The sequence below is a fragment of the Petromyzon marinus genome, chromosome 59 (genome assembly GCF_048934315.1).
Source record: "Petromyzon marinus isolate PM22_M1 ecotype Great Lakes invasive population chromosome 59, UKy_Petmar_22M1.pri1.0, whole genome shotgun sequence".
In the NCBI taxonomy this organism is placed as follows: Eukaryota; Metazoa; Chordata; class Hyperoartia; order Petromyzontiformes; family Petromyzontidae; genus Petromyzon; species Petromyzon marinus.
In genome coordinates this window covers 11,343,925-11,363,441 of record NC_133725.1, presented here as the reverse complement: position 1 = coordinate 11,363,441, position 19,517 = coordinate 11,343,925, and the positions used below count along the sequence as shown (strand labels likewise).

At 46.1% G+C, this 19,517-nt stretch overlaps 1 long non-coding RNA gene across 2 annotated transcripts; it reads left to right on the top strand.

Moving 5' to 3' along the window:
• Positions 1-277: 277 nt before the first annotated feature.
• LOC142905853 (uncharacterized) lies at positions 278-19,052 on the top strand. 2 transcript variants are annotated; one of them, XR_012929854.1, is made up of 4 exons: positions 278-446; positions 12,846-12,936; positions 16,055-16,177; positions 16,994-17,892. It is a non-coding gene; the product is annotated as an uncharacterized LOC142905853 (long non-coding RNA). The 2 variants fall into 2 exon arrangements; XR_012929853.1 differs by lacking the exon at positions 16,994-17,892 and adding an exon at positions 17,906-19,052 and having other exon boundaries at positions 280-446.
• The last annotated feature ends 465 nt before the right edge of the window (positions 19,053-19,517 follow it).

Below are 19,517 nucleotides of genomic sequence, written 5' to 3'. Positions count from 1 at the left end.
TGAGCTCCTCCCCCTCACACCTGAGCTCCTCCCCCCCTGCTCCCCATGCGCGACCACGCCCCATGGCCCGACATTTCCCTCCCCCTCGCTACCCCCCCTGCCCCCCCCCGCCCCTCCTCGTGACCCCCCTTCCCCCCCCGCCCCTCCACATTCGCAACCCCCCATGCCCCCTCACAACCCCCCATGCCCCCCCTCGCGACCCGCCCCCTCACCCCCCATGCCCCAACCCCCTCCCCTCGTCACCCGCCCCCTCACCCCCCATGCCCCGCCCCCCTCCCCCGCTGCTACTTCCGCTTAGGCCGGGGCCGAGTGGAGGCGGCGCGCGCTGTGGATTGTGGGTGGCGAGCGGCTGATTTGGATTCCAGCTCACGGCCACCGTCAGTGGCTCGCGAAAGCTTCTGAAGCGGCGGCTCGCTGGGCCTCCTCTACGTCGACTCAGCCTGAAGGTGAGAACCTCGCGCGGTGTGTCCACATCAGCAGTGGCGGCGGCGGCGGTGGGGGGAGACAGAGGAGGCGCCTGGCCCACAGCCGTCACGTTCTGCTGAGTTTGCTTCAAGCAGAGCTCGGCCCTGCTGCTGCTGCTGTTGAGAGGCACTCCCAGAGGGCCGTGTGGCTGATGGGAATTATAGTTGTGGTTAAATTATAGTTGTGGTTACAGTTCATAATAACGGTTTTTGGGTTAGATCGCGTTTATTTATAAATGTGTCGTAACCCTCCACCACCCGACACGGCCAATCAGCAAAAAAAGTGTCACGTTGACAAAAGACAAATAATTCACTACTTTAGCCCAGTACTCAAACTGTAAATGTGGATTCACTCTTCAACACACCGGTGGGCTAAAGTAGTGAATTATTTGTCTTTTGTCAACGTGACACTTTTTTTGCTGATTGGCCGTGTCGGGTGGTGGAGGGTTACGACACATTTATAAATAAACGCGATCTAACCCAAAAACCGTTATTATGAATAATATTGGTCGCGAAAGCCTACGTGTTAAACTGTGGTTACAGTTGTTGGTCGTGGTTATTGTTGTGTGGTTGTTATTGTGGTGGTTGTGCAGGTGGTGGCACACGAGTTAACCCATAGCACCAGGGTCTAGCCCTCCTCTTGTACCTAGCCAGGCAGAGCAGTCAACCCATGGCACCTGAGTCTGGCCCGTGGCCTCCTCCTGCACTTAGCCTGGCACAGCCGTCAAACCTTGGCACCTGAGTTATTGTGGGGACATCACCGCCACGTAGTGGTGAATGGCGACAGTTGATGTGTGTGGGCTTGTGTGTGAGTATGATGGTGAATGCGTGAGTATGATGGTGAGTATCATGGCGAGTGTATCATGGTTAGTTAGTAATACTGAGTGTGAGTTTGACTAATTCTCCTCTCTCTCGCTGTCTCTGCTTTCCCCCCTAACTACCTCGCCTGGTGTACAGGAGGTTGTGGGTTCGACCCCGACCCTGATGCCTGCTGTATATTTGGAGTTTGCGTGTCTCTGTCTCTCCCCGTGGTCGTGTGGACTTTTTCTCCGGGTCCTCCGGTTTTTCCCTCCACATTTAGAAACATTCGTTTAAAGTTTTTACTTAAAACTTTCGTGACTGTGATGATGAGCCACTTCGTTGAGCTATCATTGGTGCCAAATCGCTTCTGAAGAAGAGATGTTTAGCTCAGTGGACCTTAGTCTAGTTTTCTCTCTCCTTCCCGAGCACAAAAACAAGCAGGAGCAGGGGTAGGAGCATTCTCCACTTAGTGGTGGTGATGACGCCACGGCGCTTGTGCCAGGATATGTGCACCACAGATATCCATCACATAGAGACCCATAGAGTCATCACACATAGACCTATACACTCACCACGCACATACCCTCAGACTTGCACAGAGAACCATAGACTCACCACAGAGACCCATAGACTCATCAGACAGAGAACCACAGACTCAAACAGATCCACAGACTCGCACAGAGCCCTATAGACTCACCAAACAGAGACATAGACTCACCAAACAGAGACATAGACTCACCAGACAGATACCCATAGACTCAATCGTACCCATACTCACACAGAGACCCATAGACTCACCACAGAGACCCATAGACTCACCACAGAGACCCATAGACTCACCACAGAGACCCATAGACTCACCACAGAGACCCATAGACACATCAGACAGAGACGCATAGACTCACCCCACAAAGACGCATAGACTCACCCCACAGAGACCCATAGACTCAGAGAGAGACCCATAGACTCACCAAACAGACCCATAGAATCACCACATAGAGACCCATAGAGTCATACAAAAACGCACAGACTCATCACACAGAGAACCACCGAATCAAACAGACTCGCACAGAGCCCTATAGACTCATAAAACAGACACACATAAACTCACCACACAGAGACCCACGGACTCTCACAGAGACCCATAGACTCACCACACACAGATCCATCGACTCACAGAGAGCCCCAAGGGCTCGCGTGTGTGGTTATTTAGTTGAAGGTGGAGGGGGATTACCAGCCCCTTGCACCCATCCAGAACTCCCTGTTGCCACTGTGTGGCTGCGAGGCGACGTGAGGTTTACAGCTGGTCAGGTTTGGCGCCCCCCCCCCCCCCCCCAAAATGGCATTTCTCACAACCACCGCCGCGTTATCGACCGTCGCCATTCGCCAATATGTGACAGTGACGTCACCACGGCGCCTGTGCCAGGCCAGGTGCACTTTGAAGCCACGTGAAGTGTCGAAGGCTCGCTGACCGGAGGTCCTGGAACAGACCCAGGTGCCATGGGTTGGCTGACTGAGATGACTGGCAGATGCACCACCTGTACCCCGTACTGTGCCAAATTGCTGCATATTTATCATCCGGTGTTCCGCTCGTTGTTGTGAGCGTCACTCCTCCGTTGTTGGTGGAGGGCGACTGTCTCCAACTGCCCAGTAGAAGCGTCCTTCACGAGCCTCCCCCACAGAGGCCGATCCCGACACCGCTGGTACCAGTCGTCGGCAAAGCCCACTCAGCTCCATATCCTCCCGTAACGCATCAGTCCGCCTCCACTCCAGCCCATGGCGTTCCCGCCCATCCCCCTCCATCCACCCACATACTCACCTACCGGCTTACTGACGCACTCACCCACTCATATCTGCTCACGCACCCACACATTACATTTTAAATGCAGGCCACGCAAAGCATCGTGATCAGTTTACACCAAAATCTACTCTCAACCACTTAAACCACATATTCGTGAATGATGCGCACCCTAATCTGCCACTACGGTTGTGTGCAGGGTGTTGTGATGTCACGTAGTACGACGTTTCTCCTGGTCCCCCCCTTCTCCGTTATAACGCGCCGTCTATCTATGGCCTCGTCGCATTGGCCTTCATGGACGAGTGGTGATGGTGAAAGATGATTCAGCGGTGGACACTGAATTTACCGGGGCCCCATTTAACGTTTAGGTGACACGGGACACGGTACGTGAAGAACCTTTTATCTTTCGATTTAAAGCTTTCGTGACTGCAATGATTCATCTTCTTTGGTTCTTTCGGTAAAGTCACGTAGAATTAGAATAAAATAATAAATTGATAAAATAAAATAACACAATAATATTCTCACGACGTTTCGGCCACAACACAAGCGGCCTTCATCGGGTGAAGGGACGAGACTGTCTGGTAGGACAACGCTGGAGTGTTGTCCTACCAGACAGTCTCGTCCCTTCACCTGATGAAGGCCGCTTGTGTTGTGGCCGAAACGTCGGGAAAATATTATTGTGTTATTTTATTTTATCAATTTATTATTTTATTCTAATTCTACGTGACTTTACCGAAAGAACCAAAGAAGATGAACCTTTTATCTGTCCTATAAGCAGACTCCTCTGCGTGGGATATTTAACACCTCTTAATGCACAGACAACAGCCAACTCAGCCTCGCCTGCCGGAGGAGCTCACTGATGATCGGACAGTGCCCAGATCTCTCAAGCATCTGTGAGCTACTCGCACACAAAGATCCCCCGTGTAGCCTTTAACAGACTGTTGGGGCAAGTGCTTTATAACATCAAAGGGGCGCTGCAATATGATGCAATCCAAATCACCGATCAGAGATTTTCCTATATATGGTCTTTGTTGATCGTGAATCAAGACTAATTGTATTGATTCCACTCAATCGATCCTGCAGCAAGCTCGAAATGTCCGATTTTATCTGCAATATTCTGCGTTTCACAGATCATACAAAGCAACGGTATTGATGCCCGATTTGTATGAGCGAGTGGGTGGCAGGGTGAGTGGGTTTTTGAGTGGGTGAGTGAGGGTGTGGGTGGCTTTAGTAGTTGAGCGGGTGGGTGAGTCAGATAATGAGGCACCGCAGTGGCGAGATGTTAACTCCCTCGCCCAGAATACAGGATGTAATCAATTCGATCCCGACCCTGAAGCCTGTATATTTGGAGTTTTCATCTTCTTCCGTGGTCGCGTCGATTTTTTTGATTCCTTGGGGTTTGTTTTACACGTAGGCTTTCGCGACCAATATTATCCATAATAGAGGTTTTTTTTGGGTTATATCGCGTAAATATATAAATGTGTCGTTAAAACCCACCACCACCCGACACAGCCAACTAGTAAGGGTTGTCACGTAATCAGAACATTCCAATTTGTAACTAGTACAGCACACCGGTGTGTTGGAGAGTCAAACCACAACATTTACAATCTGAGTACAACTTTTCGCCAGTAATTACAACTAGCTTCATCAGGCGACAGCCAGATTTGTGGAGAAGTTAGTCTGTTTCGTTCCTTATAAAGAGGCATAGATGTGGTGACCACACTTTGGCGCTCTTGATGCAAAGTGGGGAGGGGGGGAGAGATTAATGAGTCAACGTACATTATGCATGCGCATTATGTGAACCCTTTGCGCTTGTCCTTCTGGTCCATTGTGTGCATTAAAATAGCCGGGTTTTCCCTCCGCATTTCAAATCAACATGCGTTTAAAGGATTTGAATGCAATAAATGTTTACGTGATAAGCCACTTCGTCGACCTATTATTTGTAACCAGGTCACTTGCTATACCTCTGTGTGCCTTACCTGGTAAAAAAAAAAATGTTTAGTTTCAGTTTATTGGATGGTTGAGTGGGTAGGTGGGATTTTGAGTGCGTGGGTGGGTCAGTTGGAGATTGAGTGGGTGTCAGGGTGAGTGGGTGGGTAAATTGGTGAGTGAGTGTGTTTGAGATCCAGTGGGTGGGTTTGTGAGTGGGTGGGTGAGTAGGTGGCTGAGTCGGAGTGTGGAGTGCCATGGTGGCGAGATGTTAACTGCCTCGTCTTTTATAAACGAGGTCATGGGTTCGATCCCGACCCTGACGTCTGTATATTTAGAGTGAGTGGGTGTGTAGGTGGGTGCATAGGTAAGTTCTTGAGTGAGTGGCTTGGTGTGTTGATGAGTCAGTGGGTTAGTGAATGAGTGGGTTTGTGAGTGGGTGAGTGAGTGTGTGGGTGGCTTTAGTAGTTGAGTTGGTGGGTGAGTCAGATAATGAGGCGCCACAGTGGCGAGATGTTAACTCCCTCGCCTGGTATATTGGAGTTCGTAGGTTCCCCCCAACCCTAAAGCCTGTATACATTTGGAGTTTGCATCTTCTCCCCATGGTCGGGTGGAATTTTCTCCGGGTTCTCCGGGTTGTCCCTCCGTATTTAGAAACATGCATTTATAGAATGTGGCTGCTATAACGTTCTACGTGAAAAGCCACTTCATTGAGCTGTTATTTGTGGGCAGATTGCTTCTGATAAAGATTTATATAGCTGTGGGCCTTACCTGGAAAAAAAAATCGTTTTAGTTCAGTGTTTTTTTATGATTGGCTGGGTGCGTGGGTGAGTGGGTTGGTGTGTGGGTGGGTGGATGAGTGGATGGGTGAGTAGCTGGATGCATGAGTGTGAGTTATAGATTGAGAGAGTGGCTTGGTGAGTGTGTGAGTGGCTCGGTGGTTGAGTTTGTGGGTGGTTGAGTAAGTAGCTGGTTGAGTAAGTGGCTGGTTGAGTTAGTGGGTGGTTGAGTTCATGGGTTGTTGAGTTAATGGGTGGGTATTTGAGTGGGTGGGTGTGTGGGTTCATGGATGGGAGAGTCGGAGAATGGAGCGCCATTGTGGTGAGATGCGAGCCACTTCACCTGGAAAACAGGAGGTTGTGGTTTCGATCTCGACCCTTCTGCCTGTATATTTGGAGTTTGCACGTTCTCCCCTTGGTCGCATGGATTTTTCTCCATGTCCTCCGGGTTTTCCCTCTGCATATAAAATCAACATGCATTTATAGGATTTGGCTGCAATAAATGTCTACGTGATAAGCCACTTCGTTGGCCTATCATTTGTAACCAGGTCACTACTGAAAGTGATGTACAGTATATAGCTCTGTGACCCTTACCTGGTAAAATAAAATTAGTTTAGTTTATTGGCTGGGTTGGTGAATGGGTAGGTGGGTTGTTGTGTGCTTGGGTTGGTGGGTTAGAGATTGAGTAGTTGTCAGGGTTGAGTGGGTTTGTTGTGAGTGGGTGGGTGAGTGGGTGGCTACGTCAGATAGTGGAGTGCCATTGTGGCGAGATGTTAACTTCCTCGTATTTTATGCAGGAGGTTGTGAGTTCAATCCCGACCCTGACGCCTGGAAATTTGGAGTGTGCATGTTGTTCCTGTGGTCGCGTGACATTTAATCAGAGTTCTTCGGGTTGTCCTGCTGCATTTAGACACATGCATTTATAGAATTTAGCTTCTACGTGAAAAGCCACTTCATTGAACTGCTATTTGTGGTCACGTGGCTTCTGAAAAATATCTATTTTGCTGTGGGCCTGACCTGGTAAAATAAAAAAATATATTTAACATTTAGTTTAGTTTGTGGATAATTGGGTGGGTGGGTGAGTGGGCAAGTGCATGGGTGAGTGCCTGGGTGGGTTTATGGGTACTGAGTGGCTGGGTGAGTCAGTGCCTGGATGCATGTGACGGTGGGTATTTAAGTGAGTGGGTGACTGTGTGGGTTAGTGGGTGGGAGAGTCATATAGTGGGGGGCCACAGTGGCGATATGTTAACTACCTCGCCTCGTATACAGAAGGTTGTGGGTTCGATCCTGACCCTAATGCCTGTAGATTTCCCTCCACATTTAGAAACATGTATTTAGAGGAGTTGGTTGCTATAAATGTATACATGATAAGCCACTTTTTTGAGCTATAATTTTTGGCGATGGTGCTTCTGAAAACGATATTTATAGCTCAGTGGGCCTGACCTGGTAAAATAAACCTGGTTGAGTTAGTGGGTGGTTGAGTTAATGGGTGGTTTAATTATTGGGTGGCTTTATTATTGTTTGGTTGAGTGATGGGTGGATGATTAGTTATTTGGGTAGTGGGTGATTTGGTGAGTCGGTGAGTGGCTGAGGGAGTGGGAGGTGGTTGGGTGAGTGTGTGGGTTAGAAATGGAGTGGGTGGCAGGGTGAGTGGATGTGTAAGTGGGTGAGTGAGTAGGTGAGTGGCTGGGTAATTAGGTGAGTGGCTCGGTAAATTATTGAGCAGCTGGGCGAGTAGGTGAGTGTATGGGTGAGTGTGGGTGGGTATGTGGTTGGGTGAATGAGTGTGTGGGAAGGAGGTTAGGTGGGTAGTGGGTGGGTTATACATTGAGTGAGTGCGTTAGTGACTGGGTGAGTGAGTGGGCAGGTGGGTGGGTGAGTGAGTGGGCAGGTGGGTGGGTGAGTGGGTGGGTTAGCAATTGAGTGGCTCGGTGAGTGAGTGCTGGGTCGGTGAGTGGGTGAGTAGGTGAGTGTGTGGGTGTTAGTTAGTGGGTGGGTGATTGATGGGGTGGGTGTGTGAGTGAGGAGATGGGTGGGTGGGTTGGTGAGTGCATGAGGGAGTAAGTGGGTGGTTGGGCGAGTGCATAAGTGAGTGGGTCAGTGAGTGGGTGTGTGGGTGTGTGTAGATTAGTTTGGTATGAGATTGAGTGGGATGCTGGGTGAGTGGTTGAGAAGATAGGTGGGCAAGTTAATGAGTGAGTGGGTGGGTTAGTGGAGGGGTGAGTGACGGGTTGGGTGAGTGAGTGAATGGGTGAGTGACGGCTGGGTGGGTAATTTAACATGGGAAGTTGAGTGGGTAAGTTAGCGTGTAAGTGAGTGGATGGCTGAGTCAGAGAGTGAGGCGCCAAGGTGGTGAGATGTTCACTATTTTGCCTAGTATACAGGAGGTGGTAGATTCGATCCCGACCCTGTCGCCTGTATATTTGGAGTTTGCAAGTTCTCACCCGTGGTCGCCTGGATTTTGTTCTAGATAATCAGGGTTTTCCCTCTGCATTTAGAAGCAACATGTGTTTAGAGGATTTGGCTGCAATAAATGTATCTGTGATAAGCCACTCGTATATCTATCATTTGTAGCCAGGTCTATTCTGAAAAGGATCTATATAGCTTAATGGGCCTTGCCTGGTGAAATAAAAAGTAAATTTCAGTTTAAAGCTTTCATGACTGCAAGGATTCATCTTCTTGGTTCTTTCGGTAAAGTCACGTAGAATGGGAATAAAATAATAAAATTAAATAAGACAATAAAATTCTCACGACGTTTTGGCCACAACACAAGTGGCCTTCTTCAAGTGAAGAGACAGGTCTGTCCGGAAGACAGAGCTTGAATGAACGCTGACATGCAAGGACCGCGTCTATTAAGCTGTGTGGGCGGAGTTAAAATATGAATTTGCATGTTACCTGCATCACCTCCGGAGAGGAGGAGGGAGGGGGCTGGGAACACAGGCAGAGAGGAAACAAGAAAAGGGGCAAGTGCAACAGCCAAGGTGCGCTGTTGTGTCCTGAGTTGCCTTATGACTATGCTGTAAACTGGACTACTATATAATACAATATTATACCTTCCAATCTAAACTACATTGTATAACATCATATCATAGACAAATTCCACTTTTGAATTATACAATGCGTTACTTTACACTACCCTATACTTTAGATTATAAACTATTAGACTTGTGATATTACACTATGTCTTATTCTATGAACCCAACTATATACCACACTGATGTATATTCATTATGCAATTACGATGCTATATATTGCCTTATGAGTTATGTTAAACATTACAATGTTATACTATTAATTATTATACTACATGTTGTAAACCATACCATTGACCGTGGTGTGAGAAGTATTAAGAGGCAGTGCCAGCGAAAGGGCTGCGGTCTGAAAATCACCATAAAATACAATCAATTAAGAACCGAAATGGTTTAAAACATCTTTCCAATGGTTACTAAGCCAGAATCCATCTTCTCGGTTGAAATTGTATCTGTGCTTGTATATGTGGATGGCCTCATGAACGAATCTCTCATGGTAGCCGGTTGGCTTGCAAAGAACCTCTGTCTTGGAGAAGTCAATGTCATGTGAGCCCACTGAATTATAACAGTGATCTGCCACGGCAGAGGAGTTCGTCCTACCGTGTTTCAAGTCTGCTTTATGTTCGCGGATGGGGTCTGATATATGTCGTGTGGTTTCTCCAATGTAGCTGCTACCACAGACGCACTTTAGTTTGTAAACGCCCGGGTACTGTATGTCTGGAACCACATCCTTTACAGATGGAACCAGATCACGGATTTTTTTGTACTGTGTTGAATTGGACCTGGATTTTGTGTTTATTCAGGATTTTGGAGATATTTTTGTGACCCCCGCAATGTACAGTGAGGGAAAAAAGTATTTGATCCTCTGCTGATTTTGTACGTTTGCCCACTGACAAAGAAATGATCAGTCTATAATTTTAATGGTCGGTTTATTTGTGGTGAAGGTTGTTTTGAAAACGAGCTACGTAGCTCATTGGGCCTAACCTGGTAAAATAAACATAATTTAGTGTGTAGGTGAGTGGGCGGTGGGTGAGTGAAATATTGGGTTAGAGATATAGGTGGGTGGCTTGCTGAGTGGGTGAGTGGCTCGGTGGTTAAGTTAGTGGGTGGTTGAGGTAGTGGGTGGTTTAATTAATAGGCGATTTAGTTTGTGAGTGGTTGAATTATTGGGTGGTTGACTGATGGGTGGGTGAATAATTCCGTGGTAATGGGTGAGTAGATGAGTGGGCGGGTGGTTGGGTGAGTGGGGGATTAGAAATTGAGTGGATTGCAGGGTAAGTGGATGTGTAAGTGGGGTGGGTAAGTAGGTGAGTGGCTGAGGGAGTGGGCAGCTGGTTGGGTGAGTGGGTGGGTTAGGAATTGAGTGGGTGGCAGAGTCAGTTGATGTGTAAGTACTGGGTGAGAAGGTGAGTGGCTCATTGAGTAAGTGAGTGGATGGGCGAGTAGGTGAGTGGATGGATGAGGGAGTGAGTGGGTGGGTGAATTAGTGGGTGGGTGAGTGGATGTTTGGGTGGGTGGATGAGTGAGTGAGTGTGTGGGTGAGTGAGTGAGTGAGTGTGTGGGTAGGTGGTTAGGTGGTTAGTGTGTGGGTTATAAGTTGAGTGGGTTAGTACCTGAGTGAGTCGGCGGGTGGGTTGGTGAGTTCGTTGTTGGATGAGTGGGTGAGTATTAGTGGGTAGGTATGTAGGTGAGTGATTGACTGTGTGGGTGGGTGAGTGAGTGAAGAGATGGGTAGGTGGGTTGGTTGGTGGGTGCGTGAGTGAGTAAGTGGGTGCGTGAGTGCATAAATGGGTAGGTGAGTGAGTTAGTGGGTATGAGATTGCGTGGGTGGTTGGGTGAGTGGTTGAGAATTAATTTTGATGAGTTAGTGGGTGGGTGAGTCGGTGAGTGAGTGGTTGGGTTAGCGTATGGGTAAGTGAGCAAGTGGTTGGGTGAGTGTGTGGGGTAGTGAGTGATTGAATAAGTGGGTGAGTGAGGGGCTGGGTGGTTGGCTTGGCTAGTGAGATTGTGGGTGGGTAAGTGAATGGGTGAATGGGTGTATTGGTCGGTGAGTGTGTGAGTAAGTTAGTCGGCACGTGATTGAGCGGGTGGCTGGCTGAGTGCGGGAGAAGATGGGTGGGTGAGTTAGTGGGTAGGTGAGTTGGTGCGTGGTTGGGTGAGTGAGGGGGTGGTTGGGTGAATGGGGGAGTGACTGGTGGGTGGGTAAGTTAATGTGGGAGGTTGAGTGGGTGAGTTAGTGTGTAATTGGGTGAGTGGGTCAGAGAGCGGGGTGCCACTATGGTGAGATATTAACTACCTCACTAAGTATACAGGAAATCGTGTATTCGATTCTGACCCTGCTGCCTGTATATTATGAGTTTTAATGTTTTGCCTGTGTCTTCGTAGATCTTTCTCCGGGTCCTCCAGATTCATCCCTCCCCATTTAGAGTCAAGATTTGTTTAGAAGAAATGTCAGCTTGATAAGCCACTTCGTTCACGTATCAGTTGTAACCAGATCACTTCTAAAATGTTTTATATAGCTCTGTGGGGCTTACCTGGTAAAATACAAAATAGTTTAGTTGTAGTTTATTGGATGGGTGATTGGGTAGGTGGGTAGTTCGGTGCGTGGGTGGGTTAGAGGTTGAGTAGGTGGCAGGATGAGTGGGTGGGTGAGTAGATAAGTGGCTGGTGAGCAGGTGGGTGGATGAGTGCATGAGTTATAGATTAAGTGGGTGAATGGGTCAGTGTGTGATTTGGGGCATGAATAGGTGATTGGGTGGGTTAGTGGAGTGTTGAGTGAGTGGGTCGTTGAGTTAGTGAGTGGGGGGTATGCAGGTGGGTTCGTAGGTAAGTGGTTAAGTGAGTGGCTGGGTGTGTTGATGAGTGAGTGGGTTTCGCGATTAAGTGGGTGCCACGGTGATTGGGTTCATGAGTGCTTGGCTGGGTGTTTGAGTGGGTGGGTGGGAGGCTGAGTCAGAGTGGAGCGCCAGGGTAGCGGAATGTTAACTCCCTCGCCATTTGTATAAGACATCGTGGGTTCGATCTCGATCGTGACGCCTGTATATTTGGAGTTTGCATGTTCTCCCTGTGGTTGCATGGATTTTTCTCTGGGACCTCCGAGTTTTTCATGCATATTTAGAAATATACATTTAGAGGCTTTGGCTGCTATAAATGTCCACGTGATAAGCCACTTCTTTGAGCTATCATTTGTTTGCCACGTCGTTTCCGACAAGGATCTATATAGCTCAGTGGGCCTTGCCTGGTGAATTTAAAATAATTCAATTGTAGTTGAACTATTTTAAGTGAATAGGTGGATGAGTGGGTCGGTGGGTTGGTGAGTGGCTGGTTTAGTAAGTGAGAGGTTGGATGAGTGGGTGGGTGGTTGAGTTGTTGGTTTAGAGATTAAGTACGTGGCAGGGTGAGTGAGTGGGTGGTTGAGTTGTTGGTTTAGAGATTCAGTACGTGGCAGGGTGAGTGAGTGGGTGGCTTTACGAGTGGGTGGGTGGGTGGATAAGTCAGAGAATGGGGCGCCATGGTGGCTAGGAGATGTTAACTGCCTCGCCTGGTATATTGGACTTCGTAGGTTCGATCCCGACCTTGACGCCTGCTGTATATTTTAAGTTTGCATGTTCTCCCCGTGGTCGTGCAGATTTTTCTCCGGTTTCTCCAGTTTTTCCCTGCACATTTAGAAACATGAGTATTTTGAGCATTTGGCTGCTATACATTTCCATGTGATAAGCCACTTCGTTAGGCTATCATTTGTGGCCAGGTCGGTTCTGAAAAATAGCTCTGGTAATATAAAAAATGGTTTCATTTATAGTCTACATAGGATTGACTTCCCAGGAAGTAACACTCATTGTATAAACCCCAGAAGAATATTGTTTTGAGTCACCTAAACCAGAATGTGAACTGATATATTCGTATTTTCAAGCGAGGTTCTTGGCCACAGACCACCTGGACAAATATGATGTAGTTTAGTTTGCATATGAATTATTACTTGGGGTTTGTTGACATGATAAAGTTAATGTTTTCTTTGACAGGTCTATTGTGTTGTACACTCTGACAGGGGCTCAGGCTTGTTGGGGCAGCATCTGGCTGAAATGCACCTTCACAACAGGAAGATTGGAGAGAGGCTTCACAAGGAAGAGAAACTATCGGTATTGAATCATGAAAATGTAAAACATGTGGAAAACTAGGCCCACCGATCCAACCCTAGCATCATGTCAACTATGTATTATGTTGACATTCCTTCGCACTGAGAGTAGGCATGCTAATCGGATCTAATGAATATGTGTAAACAGGCGATTTGTGTGTAAACAAACACACATTTCATACAGCTGTTTATTAATCGTAAAAATCAAGCGATTGAGCTAGTGAATGAGATAGACACATGCTGTCATTATTTCATACATGAACACAACTAGCCAGCCAGCGGTCATGCTTTTCCACACCTAATCACATTCATCTCTTTGTTTTAGCCATCTTTGTGATGAAGGGAACTGTATTGTTCATGTGTGTGCAATGTACTTTTCAGAATATGAATTATGTTGGGTAATATATGAATTATGGCTATTAAAAGTATCTGTATTTAAGTCCATCAGGGCAAACTCTTCTGCAAAGGAGACTTAGAGCATTCAACATTGCGTCCCTTTATATTTTTGCTAATCGCAATATTTTTCGATTTAAAGCTTTCGTGACTGCAGGGATTCATATTTTTGTTTCTTTCGGTAAAGTCACGTGGAAGGGAAATAATAAAATAATACAAATAAAACATTATATAATAAAATTTTCACGAAGTTTCGACCACAACGCAAGCAGACGTCCTCAGATGAAGAAACAGAGCTGTCGGAAAGACAGCGTCTTAATGAACGCTGGGTAGTGTTCATTAAGACGCTGTCTTTCCGACAGCTCTGTTTCTTCACCTGAGGACGGCTGTTTGCGTTGTGGCCGAAATGTCGTGAGAATTTTATTATATTATGTTTTATTTGTATTATTTCCCTTCTACGTGACTTTGCCGAAAGAACCAAGAATATAATCGCAATATGTTCAGGAGATAAATGTCAAGGTCTGCTAGCCAAAAGAAGGCTTTAGGAGAGAGTTCATGTAGTTTTGCTATTCATTCATTAAAGGGCAATAGAGTAAATGCTAAAATAAATGTTTTCAGCTAATTATTTATATACGCTAGATTTACAAGTCTATAATGTACAGAAAATACCATGGTTGGCCAGACCATTGCTCGGCATCTGCATGTGGCTCCTGGGCAGTTCAAGTGTGGCTCTGCAGAGGCGCTGCTAATTTGTAACTCTTCAATTTAACTTTATATGAAGTGAGAACAATCTGGTATCGGAGGCAGGCCATGAGTACTCCCAGGGCACTGAGATTTCTAAAGTCAAAATTCCACAGCCAGTCGACACGAGTCAACTTCTGTATGGCTAATCTTTATCTCTTGTGGCTCCCGCGGCCATCTGAAGATTATGGTATGCTGCTGGTAGGGTCAGGAAAGTTGGTCACCCTTGGTATATATCTGTATATGCGTTGATGATTTTGTGCAATGTTCAGCTGCTCCGTCACGACAGGGGTCCCAGTCAGTTTGAGACTGCTAAATTAAGGTTCTCATGTGTTTTACAGATTTTGATAAAAATTTCAGTCTTGAATTTCTCCCAACAGGTATAGACCCTGGGCAGGAGGATGTAGAGTATGTGGGTTTCATACGGCTATATGCTGTGGTTACATCCCACATGTGATCTCCGCTTTAAAGTCATGAAACTGGTTGTAGCCCATTTAAATTTGAATATACCCGTTTAACACGTAGGCTTTCGCGGCCAATATCATCCATAATATCGTTTTTTTTTGGGTTAGATCGTTGAAATATAAATTTGTCGTTAAACCCGCCACCGACAGCCAATTCGTAAGGTTTGTCACATAAACAGAACATTCCAATTCGTGAAGGGCTCACAAGTGACGTCATCACATCTATCCCTCCAAGGAATGAAACAGGAGGATTTCTCTATGATTTTGGCTGTCCACCTAATGATGATAGTTGTAAATACCAGCGAAACGTCATACTCAGATTGTAAATGTTGTGGATTTTCTCTCCAACACTTCGGTTTGCTGTTCAAGTAGCGGATTGGCATGTTCCGTTTACGTGACAACCTTACTAATTGGCTGTTAGGTGGTGGTAGGTTTAACGGCTCATTCATTTTTATGCGATCTAACCCAGAAAAAACTATGTTATAGATTTAATATACCCTTTTGTTGAAGGACAGCCTGGGTGACCAAAGTTTTATAGGAACGGCAATAATGTTTACTTGATTAAATTAGTTTTATCATGGAGCGGTGAAATCAGCTGTTGTTCAGATGTCAGTCTAATTAGTATTACATCGTAGAAATATGAGAGTCCTTTGTGTAATATTCTATTAACCACTGATGATGGTAACATTGGTTTAAGGTTACATTTTAAGAAGAACTAGATTGGCGTACATTTTATCTTGTGCAAGTACACAAATTTATAAAACAATATATTTGATAAAAAAATGCATATATTTTCTTCCATTGCACACAGTTGTACCATTGATAACAGGGCACACAGTTACAACTGACATCACCAGATATCACTGAAGTTCCCTCAGAGATCGATCTTGCATAACCAGTGTTCACGTAATCAGTTATGTTTTCGCTAATTACCAATTACACTCAGCCGGGTTTGAGAGACTTGTATGAATGTATGTTGAACTTCCTTTCCACCGTACATAGCCAACCGTGCTAAACGGAGGTGTGGGAATTAAGCGCAGAACCTATCGTTAGGATCAATGCTGTTGTAATTTTTTTATGAGGATATCAATTGGTGGCTAAAATGAGATGTTCAAAGACTACAGCATGATAATCGGTACATAACATGAGTGTCGAATTATGTCTTAAGAATTACCCAGCCATTTGTACGTAAAATTCAACGTTTCTGGGTGACATCTTAAGTCCGTGTTCTTCATTGCAAGGCCCGTGGGCCGGTGGCAGTCCCTGGTGTCCTTTTTACTGCGACCCCTGACGTGCAGTCCCCGACAATACACACAAGTGAAAACACCCCATCATGCTGTCAAACCCCCCAATGGTTTCAAATGTGAGATGGCTCTTTCACTGATAATGTCTTATTCGCGAAAGTGGCCCCCCTCCGAAAATGAGTGAATATCACTGTTTTAGGTCAAGGATTGGCCAAATAAAGTAGGTATTATTTGCTTATGTTTCTAAATGTCCGTAATAAAACTATATTTATGCCACCAGCTGAATGAGTGGCAGGAGGACTGGGTGACGTTCTTCTCACGGCAGCAACTGCAGCTTCAGCTGGACATGATAGAGAAGGACTACGGTGAACGGGAAACCCGCGAGCTCTGGTCTCGGCTTCAGGTTCGTAAGCTGTTTCACTCTCGCCCTTAACCCTTTCCTGTTCCGAGACGACTGCTCATTTCAGGATGGGTCTCGTTCACCACCGAATCTCGGAACCCGCAAGCGGTTCAGCGGTAATTTTATTTAGAGAGGCATAGCGCCGTTGTTTTTAAAGACATTGTACTCGCCGCAGAGCACCGTAGCAACAGGACAGCACTCTATTATAGCTGGTACCAAACTGTGCTACACACGTTCCCGCACGGCCTTGTGGGATCCTCGGTACTAATAAAGTTAATTAATATTTACTTCCTATTACGTTCCGATGACGTACACGAGATTCAGCGGTGAACGGGATGCACCCCGCAACTTGCGGTCATCTCTGAGCAGGAAAGAGTTAATACATGCAGCAGTGTAGCTCATCATGTGCACAGCCATATGGGAAACCCATTTGATCGCAGTGGGTTTTCGAGGTGACTTTAAAGGTAAAGTGGTGTTTCACACGCAGGCTTTCGCGACCAATATTATTCATGATAAAGTTTTTTTTGGCTTAGATCGCCCATTAGTAATGTTTCTGACATGAACAGAACGTGCCATTTATGTTATTGCTTCGGCACTCTGGTGTGTTAGAGAGGAAACGCGGAACATTTTAAAATGAGTACGACCTTTCGCTGGTGATTACAACCAGCATCATCAAGCAATTGCCAGAAGCGTTCTGACTTCTGGCAATTGCCTCATTGCAATTGGAGGTGGGTGTACGACGCATGTAAATTTATGCGATCTAACTCGAAAAAAACGTTATCATGAATAAAGCGGTGTTGTTTTTTGCGTGGTGTGCAGCTTCGGTTGGGGGATTTTTTCCGGGACGTAGAGGTGGTTCTGGCACTGCTCCACAGTGATATATGGACTGGGAATGCTGCAGAGATTAATGAAGGGCCCGTCATCTTTGACCCAGCCTCCTTCTATGGGCACTCGGAGTACGAGCTTGCCATCGCTGGGTACAAAAAAAAGCTACAAACAACCAAAACAATAGCAGCAACTGCCGTTCACTGCCCTGTCTGTGGCATGCAAGGTTCATTCGTATAACCTCAGTGTGGCAAGGGCTGGCTCATTTAATAAATAACAGAGACCAGGTAGAGTTGTGGTTGAGATGTCTACATGCTGAGGTCTCCACCCTCTCTATTTGCTAACTTACAAAGACTCATCCTTCCTTGCTAAGGCGTTTTGGGCAAATCCTGTTAAAGCTGATACAGTCAACAAAACAATAGTGGAACGATAAAACTCTTACTTATCCACGGCACTTGAGGATGCTTGAATGTTCCAGAAACACAGTTTGTCGAACAAGGAACCCCTGGTTCAGAGACAAGTTGCCACTGATGTGCTTTACCAGAAATCCAAGCTGAAGATAATTCATTACACGTCAAATGGAATTCAAACCCTCAGAGCTGGGATATGCTTCAGTGAACAAAAACACATTTGACATGATGTTTACTGTGCAGCCATTGGTGACCAAGTTGAGACCACAGCATTCCTGCACTTAATTCGCAGGAACGTTTGTTGATAGATGGCTCACTGAATTTTGAATGGAGGACCTCAATGGCATTGGCTCGGTGCTCTGACATTGAAATTAACCTCGAGCCACTCAATTACCTGCATTACGTTGAATTTGTTAAAATGTGTTCATTGTTATGTTGTTCGTGCTGGAACAGCAGCATTGTAAGATTTTGAATGTTTGGTGTTGTTTGGGTACAGGATGTTCCAGGAGCTTTAGCTCTACGCTTCACTCATCCTACCACGCTCTCATCCCAAAGTCACAAGGCTTCGGCAAGAACCAGAAGCTCTAGCAACTCTTCCACTACCTGAACCACTGGAATTACTTTGGGACAGGATACCGAGGGTAATCCATCTCCACCATGCGCAGTCTCCTCAAGTGAATGAACGGTGCAGGAAATCGTGGGCTATGGTGTATAACTATAAAAATTCTTATCGGCCATGATATACATTGTTGAATAAAGGCCTTCCCTAAGCCACCAAATAAATCTCACAAAACTAGTCCATTTAATTGCTGTGCAATGCCCTAGGCATTCCACGTGAGTGTGACCGGGGGTCCCTTTGTTCCGCATCCTGGCCATGATATCTGCGCGAAAACTGGGTCAGTTAATGTTAGAATCAGAATCTTTAATTAGGCTGGACGAATCTGATGAGCTATGAAGCTCTTTTTTTCACAGATGTCCAGTCGGGGCGAGTCAGAAAGTTACAACAACAAACAGCAATACAAACAGATAGGAGGGCAAAGTAAAGGAACGCGAAGCAAATTTTGACTTAAAACTTTCGTGACTGCAGGAAATCATATTCTTGGTTCTTTCGGTAAAGTCACGTAAATAGAAAACAAAAAACAATAAAATAAAGACCACTTGTGTTGCGATTGAAACGTCCTGGGTTTTTTGCTTTTATTATTTTCAATTTATTTTTTATTTGTTATTTTTTAATTTATTTTTTTATTTAATTTGAATTTTATTTCTTGTTTTCTATTTACGTGACTTTACCAAGAATATGAACGCTAAGCAAGTCATGAAATGAAAATATATAAGAGTTCAAATTGCATTAGTGCATCAATTCCTGCCAAATTTTTTTATCACCAAATGCCATTTTGGGCAAGGCAGCATAACAAAAACAATCCCAGATGTTTGGCTAGTACCAGTTACAGTGTATGTTTTTGTTGTTGTTTTGCTATGGGAGTAAACCCATGCAGAGAAAGGGACCAGAATTAGGAAAGCGATGCCAGGCACTCCTTCAGAAGATGCCATGCACGGGCGTGACCACTGCACCACCCTGACGCCCAAACAAATGTAATTCAAATAATCTACAATACTGGAAAAATAAACCCTATTAGTATCAACCGAATGTCTGGACAATCTGACCCCCTCTACACAAGTAACAGTTGAGAGTCAACGCTGTGATGTTGTGCGATTGGTGCAAGCGACCCATCGTTGTGTTTTAATGTTGAGCGGTTAAACTTGCACTGTTGTGGGGTGAGGTCAAGTCCGATGGCTGCTTCCAGCGGTGTCAAGGTGAGCGTTTTGAAGAGGCTCGCGAAGGATGATACTTGGCAGTTGGGCGCAGTCTCCCTCCATTAACAACAGAGGACAGAGGAGCGACGCTCACAACAATTGGCTGAGCACTGGGCGTATACAACGCATGAAGTCGGCAGCAAGTTTATCTCAGGGAGTTGACCCGCACACGACAACTGGGTCTGTCCCGCGTGTTCACGCTATAACGCGGTTGCCTTCATTTAGGGAACGCGCACCGCCATAAGGCGACTTGTGAGCAGTCGACGCCGAACTACTTTCTTGAGCTGCGCGGT